Below are 14,379 nucleotides of genomic sequence, written 5' to 3' on the forward strand. Positions count from 1 at the left end.
ATACCTAATAACGTTGAGCATTTTTTTTCATGAGCTTATTGGAGACGTCTCCATTCAGTCTTTTGCACATTTTTTCATTGTTATTCGTGTTTTTGGTTTTTCTTTTCTTTTCTCTTCTTTTCTTTTGTTTTTGTGGGGCTGGACATTAAAACCCAGAGCCTGGTGGGAGTTGGGCAAGGGTAATTGTTGAATTGCACCCCTAGTATCCTTTAACACCCTCACCCCTATTTTTGAACTGGATTGTATGGGTTTTCCTTTGTTCTTTTTTTCTTTCCCTGGTTTTTGAGACAGGGTTTCTCTATGTAGTCCTAGTTGTCATGGAACTTGCTTTGAATACCAGGCTGGTGTTGAATTCAGAGATTTACCTGCTTCTGCCTCCCAAGTGCTGGGATCAAAGGTGTGTGTTTGTGCGCGTGCGCGTGGGGCTGCATGTCTGCTTTGCCGCTGGGGCGCTGATGGCAAGCCACTCAGGGGAGGCGGAACAGCCTGTGATAGTGGTCCCAGCCCATATTTCCCTGGATGAGAAACAGCAGGGTCTGGGACAGATGTTGTGGTTCCCGGCTTCCTGTGTAACCATATGCCTCTGGGGACAGAGGGGAGTTGGGAACGAGGGTCTTAGGGTTTGAGCTTCCCCAGGGCAGGAAGGGGATGGCTGAGCGGGAGCCTGGGATTGGGGCTGAATCTGGTTTGGTTTCTGAGTGAGTGCAGAAAGGCTAGAATACAGAAGGGGTGGAAGAGAGAAGGCCTTCTCCTGAGATTTAGGTGCCACTCTTTAGGATGAAGGCCTTCCTCCCCTTCCTCCCAGTGGCTATCTTTGATGAAGGAGACAGTACTCGCTTGTCCAAACTTTGATGGTGGATGAGAATGCATACACTTTAAGTGGGGCGAATCAGGGATTAAACACTTCTTGTAGGGGCTGGAGAGATGGCTCAGGGGTTAAGAGTACTGACTGCTCTTCCAGAGTTCCTGAGTTCAAATCCCAGCAAACACATGGTGGCTCACAACCGTCTGTAATGGGGTTTGGTGTGTCTGAAGACAGTTAACGGTGTGCTTGTATACATACATAAATAAATCTTTGAATATCTTTGTGCAGGAAGGACTGTCCAGGACAAGAAGCTCACTGACTAAACACCCAGGGCCAAGCTAGACACCCCATTAGCATGGGGAGCTCCAGGTTTTTATACTATGTGGCCGATTGCTATGGTCCTCTCAGTAGGGTGTCATGGTTACATATTCCAGATCAAGTAGTTTGGCAGGGAGGGAGCTGGCCTCATGCCTACTGTTCTCCGTCCTGAGATTTCCCAGGTATAGGCTGGCTCAACCTTACCAGTTTTTCTGTCTGGTGACTTGGTCCACTTGCTTTCCCCATCTAGTGATGGGGCTCAAACCCCAGACCTTGCACATGCTTGGCAAACAGTCTACCCAGTGAGCAGCTCGTGCGTCCTAAGAATGTCTTTTTGTTAAGACAGAAGCGGAGTCAGACCTTTCTCTAACGCTACATCATAGGCTAATTCTGTGTAGGTCTCTCTACGTAGCCTTGGCTGGCTTGGAACTCACTATGTAGACTAGGCTGGCTTCAAACTTACAGAGATCCACCTGCCTCCTGAGTGCTGGGGAAAAGGCGTGCACCACCATGCTTGGCCCAATGTCCACTTCTGCCTTATGTTTGCCTTTAATGTAGTTTTAGGTCTTATGCTTAAGTCTTTGTTGTGATTCCTTTTTTCTTTTTTTTAACTTTTAGTACTGGGAATTGAACCCAGGGTCTCATGAATGATAAACACATGTTTGTTTCCACTGGGTTACATTCAGATCCCCATTTTGAATTAATTTAGGACGTAGAGTTAGAGAAAGGTCCCACTTTGTTCTTCGCATGTGGATGTCCCGTCTTGCTAGAGCCAATTGTTAGAAAGAGCTCCGTTTGTTAAAATATAGAATTTTTGTCTTTTAAAAAAGTATATTAACCTATTAAGGAATTCTGAGAGCACAGGGTGGCGTTATTGACCCAGTTTCTAGATTTTAGGCCTAGCAGAGCCTAGAGGTTGACCTCCCCAATGAGGGCGATAAGACTGTTCTTTGTATCAAATGTTCTTATCGCTCTTGCCAAAAAGCATTTGACCCCTGAAGCTACAGTTTATGTCTGCGTTATTATAAAGGGGAAAGTGTTAATACTCGACATGAAATAGTTTTTCTTTAAATCCATTCATTTGTTACTCTTCTACTATTATCTACTATAGTAGTAGTATATATAGTAGTATAGTAATAGTATAGTAGTAGTATTAACTACTACTATTGTTAGTGCGTGGGTATGCATGCCCTCGGGGACATTTTGTGGAGTAGCTTCTCTTCTTCCCTCTATATATGCATCCAGGGATGGGAAGCAGACCACAGGGCTTGTTTAACAAGCCGGGCTGCTTGTTACCGTTTTGTTTTACCGGGCTGTGAGACCGCTTAGTGGTTAAGAGCACCGATTGCTCTTCCAGAGGTCCTGAGTTCAATTCCCAGCAACCTCATGATGGCTCACAACCATCTGTAATGGGATCTGGTGCCCTCTTCTGGTGTGTCTGAAGACAGCTACAGTGTACTTGTATATAATAAGTAAATCTTTAAAAAACAAATGCTTTACCTACTGAACCATCTTGTCAGCCCTATGCTAAATATCTTCCTTCCTTCCCTTTTCTCTTCTTTCTTTGTTTCTTTGTTTCTTTCTTTGTTTCTTTCTTTCCTCCTTCCTTCCTTTCTTTCTTTCTTCCTTTCTATTTATTTATTTATTTATTTATTTATTTATTTATTCATTTTTGAGACAGAGATTCTCTGTGTAGTCCTGGCTGTTCTGGAACTTGCTCTGTAGACCAGGTTGGCCTCAGACTCACAGAGTTCCACCGGCCTCTGCCTCAGGAGTTCTGGGATTAAAGGTGTGCATCACCCCCACCAGGCCATTTTTCAAATCTAAAAGTTTTGGGCTTTTTTTTTTTCCTTGTGATTTTTATTTTATTTTATTTTATTTTTTTTGGTTCTTTTTTTCGGAGCTGGGGACCGAACCCAGGGCCTTGTGCTTCCTAGGTAAGCGCTCTACCACTGAGCTAAATCCCCAGCCCCCGTGATTTTTAAAATAAATAAAAACACTTTACACTGGTTACGCTTGCCTGTGGCACGCCCAAGACTGCTTTAGGTCTTTGAGTGCAGTCTGCTTTGTAAGCCTTGCCGACCTTCTGTCAGGTAAGCAATCAAGACCTAAGTGGGCTGGAATTGTTCTGTGTGTCCCGTGCTCCCCGCATGTCCTGTGAACTGCAGAGCACCTCGAACTCTGCGAGCTGACAGGGTAACGTCACTTTCCTCATACCACACAACTGGTAGGTGGCAGATCAGAGACTTGAACCCGTGGCAGGTCCCATCTCTCCAAAGGCTGTGTCCTTCCTCTGTGACAGAAAGTGGGATGAACTGGTTTCTTAGGCTGTGTTGTGGTCTTCCATAGGAGGACTGCCTGCTGGGCAGGATGTCAGGGAGGTTGGCCTGTCTTGGGAGGAAGGGGAGACTGGGAGAAGGTTTTGAAGAGAGGGTAAGGGCAGAGACGAATCATTAGGGAAAGGTCTTGGAGACTATAAGGTTTGTATGTGTAGATGACAACAGCTTATCTGGGAGACCAGGAGATACCCAAAGGGAGGGGGCTGGAAGGAGAAGGCCAGGGATAGGGTGTAGGATCTGGGCTTAAGCCAGTGGTTTTTTTTGGTGTGTGTGTGTGTGTGGTGTCTTCATTTCCTTGAGCGGTGCAATCTAACCCAGTCTTCAGTAGACAGTTTATAGCTCTCCTTAGTGCGCTCGAATGTTCAAATGGCTGTCAACTCAACATTAGTCTGGACATCTGTCTATTCAGGCAGTCATTCTAGGGCCAGGTCCCTTAGTGGGTAAGGGAGAGCAAGCCCGGAGAAGTCTACAAATCCCTTAACAAACTGAAAAAAAAGTAACCAGCGCCTGCCTGGGGAAATATTACCAGCAGAGGGCGCTCTTCAGTGAGACAAGGATTGCCAGGGACCTTGCTCTCCGCCTTGTGCATTGAGGGCTGGCCTTCCACTGTATTGGTTCTGGGGCTTGAACTCCGGATTGTCAGGCTTACCTGCTGAGCTGTCTAGTCAGGTCCACTGATTGTTACTCTATGTTAAGAATCTTCAAGGTTCTTCTAGCCCTTTGAAATGTATTTTATTATATTTTACATTACATCTACATTACACTTACATCACATTCTTGTTTTTGCTGTAATTCTCATTTACTTATTATTTATTTACAGTGCTGGGGAGTGAACCCAGGACTTTGTGCCTGTTAAGCAAGTGCTCTACCGCTGAGCTACACCCCAGTACCACAATACCACCATAGTCTCTGTCCTATGCCACTGCGCACTGGGACTTCCTGTCCTTTGCTCTCACTCAGTTCCTGTTGGCCAGGGTTCATCACCCCTTCCTCATTCTCCTCTTCCAGCCTTTGGTACCCTTCATCCCCCTCTCCCCTCGACGACTTCTGAAATGCCCCACTGTCTTTGTGACTTCCACTTTGCCCGAGGGGTTACCGTGTGTCATCACACTGGGCTCTGGGAGATATTATTGCCATGCTGGGGAAATACTCCAGGGTGCTAAACTTTTTTTCTTCCCAGGCAGGGAGCTGCCTTCCCTGAATCCAGGGCTTCTGACCTCAGCGCCCCATCCTGCCCCCACCGCAGCCAATCAACAAAAGATCTCCTGCAAACTGACAAGCAAAAGAAAACCTTGCAGCCGCAGCTGAGCTCAAACAGACAGACTTGCCTGAGGCTGAGAGGAGCATCAGGCCTGGCGTCACCCGGCTGCAGGCCAGACAGTTGCCTGGCCATAGTTTGTTCATTTACCAGCAGACAGTTGAGCCGGTTGGGGGAACCCCGGAGGACAGGGGGTGGGGGAGGTGGCGCTGGTGCCACCGGGTTTCTTTAAGTAATAGAAACCACAGGGAGGGCTTGGCCGCTTTCGGGAGGGCACCTTCCTCACACAGGAGCTGGCGGGAAGCCTGGGGGTTGGAGGGTGAGGGAGGCCCTGAAGGAGAGCCAAAAGCAGCTACTGCACCAGGGAGGCTTGTGGGGAAGCTGGAAGGCCTTCCTAGTAGACTGGATTCACAGCTGGGCTGGCTTTCTGGACAAAAGATGAACTGAAGTAGATCACAGAAAGTGTGTGTGTGTGTGTGTGTGTGTGTGTGTGTGTGGTGTGTGTGTATGTGTGTTTGTGTGTGTGTATGTGTGTGGTGTGTGTGTATGTGTGTGTATGTGTGTGGTGTGTGTGTGTGTATGTGTGTGTGTATGGTGTGTGTGTGTGCGTGTGCGTGTGTATGTGTGCGCGAATGTGTGCCTCCAGTGTTATGGGCAAGTTGACTAAGGGAGGGCAGTCGAGGCATGGAGGTGACTGAAAAAGAACTGTTGCTTAGAACCCAGAAGAGGCACCAGTGCCTCAGCAAAGTAGGAAAGAAAGTTAGGCCCATTCTTCTCAGGAGCAGTAGGCCTCCCTCAGCTGCTCAAAAGTCTTCTTCCTTTGCTCTGGCTGAATTGAGAAACAGGTTAAGCTTGCCCATTTCCCAGGAAATGAAATGAAAAGAAACAGTGTCCAAATATCATCTCACACATTTCATGAAGGGGAACAGCCTGGTTACAACAGAAAGCTGGTGGCAGTCATGGAGTCTAGGACAGAGTCGTACTGCTCCAGCCAAGAACTGGGAACAGTTTATTAAGGCAACACCTCCAGGCTAAAGAGTGTCACAGGGTTGGGGGGAGGAGAAGGTGGTGGGGGAGGGGGGATGGTGGGTGGAGAGACCGCTCAGTTAAGAGCACTGGCTGTTCTTCCAGAGGTCCTGAGGTCAATTCCTAGCAACCACATGGTGGCTCACAACCATCTGTGATGGGATCTGGCGCCCTCTTTTGATGTGGGTGAAGACAGCGACAGTGTACTCATATATAATAAATGAATAAACAAACCTTTAAAAAAGGAAGTCGCTGGTGTCTGCCAGCAGTTCCTGAACACAACTGTGCCTGTATCCCAGGTGCCCAGAGACAGTGAAAGCTGTAAGCGGGGCTGGAGAGATGGCTCAGCGGTTAAGAGCACTGACTGCTCTTCCAGAGGTTCTGAGTTCAATTCCCAGCAACCACATGGTGGCTCACAACCATCTGTAATGGGATCTGATGCCCTCTTCTGGTGAGGACAGCGACAGTGTACTCACATATATAAAATAAATAAATCTTAAAAAAAAATTAAAAAAAAAAAGAAAAGAAAGCTGTAAGCAGCCTATCTATCTTTTTAAAATTCACTTAAGAACCATGAAAGGGGAGTTTAAAAAAAAATAGACAGCAACAGGAGACTCCTACTCTTTTGTTTCCCTTTTCTTTTTGAGAATTTCTCTCTCTGTAGCTTAGGCCTCACACTCTCCATCTTCCTGCCTCAGTTTCTCCCAAGCACAACAATTGCAGGTGTGTTTGGTCTTTGTGATGTTTATTTCCTGATCCTTTTCATGAGAATAATGTCACAGCCAGAGAAGTGGAGCGGCTTGCCGGCCTCCCCACAGCTGGGGGCAGCAGTGTCAAAATTCGAATCCAAGTCTTAATCCAAGAGCGTAAGCTCTGTTCTTAAACAACAGTGTGCTGGAGAAGACACTGCGATTAGAAAGTTACAACACAAAATGGACAATGAGTATCACACTGTGGGGGGCAATTAGAGTGACTGCTAAGGTGCTCTAGCAGGACGTTTGTGAGGTCACAATGACATTCAGTGGGGAAGAGCCCGGAAGGTCGTGAGCAAGGAAAGATTTGGCTTGAAAGTTAATGAAGTCATGGAAAACACAATGTATAGGATGTGAAACAAGCTTGGCTGTGTGTGTGTGTGTGTGTGTGTGTGTGTGTGTGTGTGTGTGTGCATGTGCACTTGTGTGTGTGTGGGTAGTGTATGGGTGTGGCTGGGTAGAAAGGCTGTGTAAGTGAGGAAAACTTGTATGGTCTTTGAGCGTGTGACACTGAATCACACACTGTAGCAGCCAGCACTTAGTTTGGACTTGAGCAGGGGGTTCCTTGTTTCATATACAGTAACTCATTTGCCTTCACAGCACTACCGTGGTTAATTATAGTGCATTGCATGTGATAGATGCACAGAAAGACCAGCCCGTCAATAGGAAGTTGGGCTGAGATGTGGAGCCAGGCACATTGGCGGCTCCTTCGCTTCTGTTCTATTTATTTATTTATTTATTTATTTATTTGGCTGGTTGGTTTTTGAGACAGGGTCTTACTATGTTGCTATAGCCCTGGCTGGCTTGGAGTTCACAGAGATCTACCCACCTCAATCTCTCTCTCTCTCTCTCTCTCTCTCTCTCTCTCTCTCTCTCTCTCTCTCTCTCCTTCCCTCCCTCCCTCTCATTCCCAATTTCTATTTAAAAATTGTGTGTGGGATGTATGCATATGCTTGTCTGAGTATGCACAAGCGTGCACAGAAGCCAGAGGTTGACAACTTGTCTGGGTGTGTGCAGGTGTGCAGGGAAGTCAGAGGTTGACATTGTGTGTCTTCCTCAACTACTCTGCATCCATAGTTTTTTTGAGGTAGGGTCTCTCGACAAACTTTTAACTCGTTAACTTGTCCAGATTGCCTGGCCAGTGTGCTCCAGGGATCTGTTTTCTTCTGCACCCCAAGAGCAGGGCTGTAGACATGAGACACAGCACTGGATGTTTACTTGGGTCCCTGGGATCTGAACTCAGGTCCTCATGCTCCTGTGACAAACATCTTACTATGTCATCCCCTCAGCTCCTCCTCCTTTTCTTCTTCCTCTTCCTCTTCCTCCTCCCCTCCTCTTCTCTTCCTCCTCTTACATTAGCAGTTTAGGACAAGCCTGTCACATCCCTGCCCCATTTCTGTCTGCTTGTTTTAGAGATAGGGTCTCATTATGTAGTCCAGGCTGGCCCGGACTTCTCCATCCTCCTGCCTCAGTTTTGTAACTCCTGGGATGACAGGGATGTGCCACTGTCCCTGGCCAGAATGGTTTCTAATCCCATGACCTTCTATTCTTCCCATCACTTGTGCTGCAGGCATCGCACTGTGATTCAACAGTCACACTAGGAAAAATGATACGTTTTTGGATCTGTTTTGTAGTCAGAGAACATGGTTACAGTATGACACTGCTGGCTGAGACAATCCGCACTCCTTCAGCCAGCACAAGCCAGGGTGAGCCATTTAATCTTGATACATTTGATGATTATTAAGAGCTGACAAGAGAACCAGGGAGCTGGCTCCGTGGGTAAAAGCAATTGTTGTAAAACCCTAGCAACCCAAGTTTGATGTTCAGAACCCACAGTGGAAGGGGGGAACCAATCCCCAAAGCTTGCCCCTGACCCCCACACCCATGCTGTGGCACGTGCACACACAACAAAAACAAATTAGTCTTTGAAAAGAACTAGGAGCTGGAGAGATGGCTTAGCTGTTAAAGGCACCGGCTTCATGCACAGAAGACCTGTATCCAGTTCCCAGGACTAAACGCTTATATGTGGTTCACAACCATATATAGCTTTAGTTCCAGGGGTCCCGATACCACCCTCTTCCTGCTTGTACAGGCACCACATGCATGTGATGTGTAGACATATATTCAGGCAAAGGGCTCACACACATTAAATACATCTTTTAAAAAAGGAACCATGAGGGTTTGTCAATATCGTATGTTTCATGTTTGTGAAGTGTGTGTAGACAAAAATAGCTTCGTTGGTTTGCGTCAATTAAAACAGGGGCCACAAGGGCGGGGGGTGTAGTTCAGTGGTTTGGCCTTATGTGATGTGCATAAAGCTCTGGGTTTGGTTTCTAGAGCCTCAGAAAATAAAGCAAAACAATGAAGGACCACTTAAGAGACACCCACACTGTGGCTCGGAGGTGTTTGTGTACCGCTCTACGTTTCAGGCGTCAGAGTGCGGTTCACAGCGAGGTACTGAGAGAGTTGAAGCTTGGTCTGACGATGGTATTTACTGAGAGGCAGGGCCTTTTTGAAGGTGATTAGGACAGAGCCTCCATGATTGAATTTCAGTAGTGTTATAAGGAGGGAGACCAGGGGTCTTGTTCCTGTACACACCCAGCTCCCCGACTCTCCATGTTTGATGCCCTAAGGACTTTGACAGCCAAAAATTTCATCACTCAATGAAGCCCCCTAGCCTCAGGTCAGAACAGTGAGAGAAAAAAAAAAGCTCTTTTTCCTTAAAACAAAACAAAACAAAACAACAAACAAACAAATAACCCCAGTCTGTGGAACTGTGCTGTTAGACACAGTTTGAAAGCAGTAGTATGAATAGGCCAGAAGTTCTGTCACCAGGACAGGCTGAGCTCCTCTGGTAGGATGGTGTTCTCCTTGCCTTTCTCCGGTTGCCTTTCTAGGGCTTGCCGCACTAAAGGTAAGCTTGACAGAAGGCAGTCTTTGGTCATGCCGCTCAAGGTGGAGGAGTCTGAGTCTGTTACTACAGCAGCACAGGGGAGCTGGCTACACATCCCATAAGTTCTTACTGGGCGCCTGTCATGTGGCTGGCTGTTTTACCTCAGTGATGAGTGAGATAAAGTAGATGTTCTTACGGAGTGTTCGTTCTAGTGTGGAAAATAAGGAAGCCAATATAAGTCCAGAAAGAAAGATGGTCTGTGAGGAAAACAGTGCAGTGTGGGGTGAGGAGATAGGGTGTGAACAGAGGCACATAGCAGGCTGGAGTGGCCCCAGGAGGCTGAGATCATGCAAAGAGGGTAATATAATTAGCATTAGAAATCTGATTATTTTATATATGGCTGCCATCAGCTTGGGCGTTCACTATCACTGAGATGGCATTCTTCATGGTACTCTTCTTTTCTCAAGGATCCAATGGCACACAGGTCCTCAGACTCCTGCAGGATGGAGGTGAATGGGAGTGAGGACAAGATGGAGGGAGACCCCTAGGAGGAGTGAAGCGCCAAGGGGAGGCATGGACAGAGCAGTGGCTGCTCACCCCTCTCACCTCCTCCCATGCCCAGAGAACACCCAGATTCTCCTTTTGACGAATTATTGAAGGGACTTGCAAAGTGGAAATTTCTGGTTTCCTTGGAGACTCAGTGGTGTCATGTGCTGTTTTTCTGGAAACTGTCTAATGAGAGGATGTTTTGCTAAGAACAGACACGTGGTGTTTTTCTGGAAGCATCCTAGAAAAGGGGCATGTGATGTTTGGCTAGAGTGGACGCCTGAGAGTGATGTTGACAAGGGTATGACTATAACCCCGCAGACAGTAGATGATGCCGTGTGGTATTGGTAGGCCTTACCACTCTTTGCTGGTCGTGGTTGGGCTTTGCTGGTGCTGGTCCTTGCTGATGATGCTGTATGGTATTGGTTTGCCTTGCCATTTTTGCTGGTCATTGTTTGTCGTGACTTCAATGAGAAACACCACCAAAGGACTTTTGGTGGTTCTGGTGGCTTCTTGCTGCTTCTGAGGATTTGGGCGGATTGTCAGAGCTTCACCCTTGCTGATTCATAAATGGTATTTGTGAGTGGGTTGAGCTGTTATTGATTAGTGTGAACCAAACTGCTGATATCCTGACAATGCAGATTGGATTTGCTCAAAAAACTAATTCTAAGCAGGTCCACATCCTCCTTCACTCTATTAACCTTTCCTTTCCAATACCTCAGGTGGATGGTAGACTAAAAGGGATGTTAAAGCATTAAAAAAAAAACCCTTATTAAAAGTAGGTTTTAAAAATCTAAGCCCACAGACTTTGGATTGTCTTAGGCCAACCAGAACAATAGCAGTCCTTTTCCAAGTAGGGGAGGATGACATTCGAGTCTTCTGAGGGGTACAGAAGGGATACACTCTCCCCTTGTGGTGTAGGTACAGGTGCCTGGAGTTCCAGGTCCATCTCTCAGCCTTCATGGGGCCCACCTAGAGGTCAAAGGTGACACGCAGAAGCAGTAAGGGAACAGAGACATGAGCCAGTGTTATCACTGAACTACTGCAGAAACCTATGTAACAGGAGTTCTGTTTGTGAGCACATTTTTGAGTGCCTGTTTGTGATTAGCATAGGAGCGGTGTCCTAGTCAGGGTTTCTACTGCTGGGATGAAACACTGTGACCTAAAAGCAAGTTGGGAAGGAAGGGGTTTATTTGGATTATATTCGGTCATAGTCCATCACTAGAGGAAGTCAGGACAGGAACTCGAGCAGGGTTGGAACCTGGAGGCAGGAGCTGATGCAGAAGCCACGAAGGGGTACTACTCACTGGCTTGATCCTCATGGCTTGCTCAACCTACTTTCTTATAGAACCCAGAACTACCAGCCCAAGGGGTGGCACCACCCACAATGGGCTGGGCCCTCCCACATTGATCACTTATTGAGAAAATGCTTTACAGCTGAATCTCATGGAGGCATTCCCTCAACTGAGATTCCTGCCTTCTGATGACTCTAACTTTTGTTAAATTAACACACAAAACCAGCCAGTACAAGGAGCGTGGACAGATAATCAGTAGAGTCCACACTGCCTGGATTTCAATCTTGTCATTCAGGCTGAGTGACTGCAGGCAGGAGATCCCACATTTCTATGTAAAAGTATCTATCTGTAAAAGAAGCTGATTCCAGCCAGGAGGTGGTGGCACACACCTTTGATCTCAGCGCTCAGGAGGCAGGGGCAGGTGGATCTCTGAGTTTGAGGCTGGCCTTGTCTACAGAGTGAGTTCCAGTACAGTCAGGGCTGATTCCACAGGACTCTGGTCAAGATTAATGCTGTTTGAGTGTTCAATCACTAGATCTACAAAGATTGCCCCAATAAAATAGAGACTCACATTGCCCGGGGCCATTCTTTCTGAGAGCTGCCTGAGTGATCTGTCCAGAATGCTAGCAGATTCTGTGGCTTAAATAGTAGGAGCTGTTCCACAGCTTACTGTTTCAGTGCACATCTTAGTGTTTCCTTTTGGCCAGACTGAGGGCAATGTGACCTTTCGTGATCATCTGCATGGCAACTGGCTTTGTCACATGATAATCTCAGAGAATCCTCTTTTTGGGTAGGTGAAGATGTGACAAGAATTTATACATAGAGATGGGCCATAGAAATGACAATACCAGATCTCCTGCCAGCTCTTGGCACTGGAGGAACAGCATGTAACAATTGAAAATACAGGGGCACACCTACACAGCCATAGATACAATATGTGTGGGTGTAAGTCATCCCAACATCTTCCCTTTAGACCCAAGAGAGGACTTTATCTATAACCTCAGTAAACTATATAGAATAAAAACAATTGTGAGAATTACATTCACAATGTCCAGTCCGATTGTCCCGTTTTGGTGAGTGCAGAGTTCTGTAGAGGGTTGTGTCAAATGAGCGAGGAAAGCGTACATACCTTAAGTCATTTTCTTATCACCATTAAGCTTTCATATCATCCAGCTTCCACAAGTTGCATTTGCCAACCCGGAACCATCTTCTTAGACTCTAAGATGCTTTCTACCTTTAACAACTTAAGCTTTTATGCCTTCTGACCTTTATAAGTTTTTATGAAACTCTTCTGTGTGTTTCTCTCTTCTGAATCTGGTAACAGGGGAAGCTGTAGACAGATGTGCAGTTCCAGGGGAGTGGTGTCTGTGGCCTGAATTTTGCACGTGAAGGTAACAGAGAAGGCAGGTAATCCTGATAAACAGGTAACTATGACTAGCTTAGTCTTCAACCTCATCAGAGATCTGAGGAGGATAAATTTCACCTGTGTAACCAGGAAGTGCAGACCAAGTAGCTTCCAAGTCTATAAAAATGACATAAACTTACTGACTGCCTGGAAGTCACCCCAAGGTTCCTCTGTATTAGTGGGGAAGTCACCCAAGTTTCCTCTGTATCAATGAGGCATCCATCTTCAGACACCAGGCCCAGAAGATCTGACTAACTTTCCTGTGAAGCGGGACAACCTTTCCTTTGTTTCTTCCCTGTCCTTGACCATGAATAACCTGCAATTAATGCCCCTAAATGACAGTGATCCACGACCCACCAAAAGACCGATAACTACACACCCCACTTCTCAGGAATGAGAACAATGTGTTCTTTAGGTTGCTCCCTGCTGTCCAGGGGTGACGGCATCTTTAGGAACGCTAAGAAAGTCAGCTCTCTCAGGACTTGGACAGCATCTCAATTCTTTTAAGGTTCCTAAAATGAATACATGTACACCATACAGTTGATACCTTCCAGGATTCCAATGGCTTTCTGCCTTAAGTTCCAAAAAGACTGATTCCATAATAACACATTTACTACAAATAATGGCTGTCAAATTAAAACTCTACAAAGCTACAAATTAAAACTGATAATGCTCTGGCATATGTATCCAGTAAAAAACAATGTTTTATGTACTGTAATGTAAAACTTGTTACAGGTATATCTTATGGTCCAAAAGGTCAAACAATTGCAGAAAGATCTAACCACACTTTAAAGGAGATGTTTATAAAACAGAAGGGTGATATGAGATCTCCCAAAGGAAGGTTATGCAATGCTTTTTAATTTAAAAATTTTTAACTGTCAGTGAGGTTGGTAGCACAGCTGCTGAAAAACACCGGGTTTTAGGAATAACTGCTGAGTTAAACCAGCCTATCTACTTTAAGGATGTGATAACCTCAGAATGGAAGCCAGGACACATGTTGTATTGGGGACGAGGCTATGTCTTTATTTCCACAGGAAACCAAAGGCTGCAGATTCCTTCAATGTTAATAAAGATTAGATTTGACTGTGGAAGACCTCCTGAGAATCTTGGCGGCCATCACAGAAGGTGCAAAGGAAGAGGCCCAGAAAAACAACAAAGCAGGTGGCATGAATGCTGATCCTCCTGTGTGAGACAGCTTGGGAGACTGAGGAGACATGGAAGTCTCGGCAGTAGCCAATGGATCTTTTTGGCTCTCTCATCCTCATGACTTATTGTTACATGCATCCATCCTTTTATATGGCATAGATGGGGATTTATTACACACTATTGCAGTTTGGTTAGTTGGTCCAAACTGACTTACACATGCCTTTCCCCTGCTCAATCACGGAGCAGAGAAACATCAGTAGCTGATTTGTGCACACTGCACAGCACACATGTGTGCGTTAATGCAGAAATATCCTCACAATGTTACTTTTAAAAATTTGTGTGTTTTCAGAGAAAAACAGCCAAACACCAGAAGTCAAGGGAGCTAGCCCCAGGTAGCCCAGTCTCACAGACCAAACTCTGTAAAACGAAACACAACCATCTGACAAGTTGCATTTGTTTGTCCAACTTTAGTGTTATTTTCAGTAGGTAATGAAGCTTGATTATAAATAACACAGTTAATTCTGAATCATTTGGAATAAGGTTAGCAGATTTTTTTTTGTGCAAACACAACTCTTTCTGCATATTGAGAGCCAGTA

Source organism: Rattus norvegicus, chromosome 6, assembly GCF_036323735.1.
Source record: "Rattus norvegicus strain BN/NHsdMcwi chromosome 6, GRCr8, whole genome shotgun sequence".
In the NCBI taxonomy this organism is placed as follows: Eukaryota; Metazoa; Chordata; class Mammalia; order Rodentia; family Muridae; genus Rattus; species Rattus norvegicus.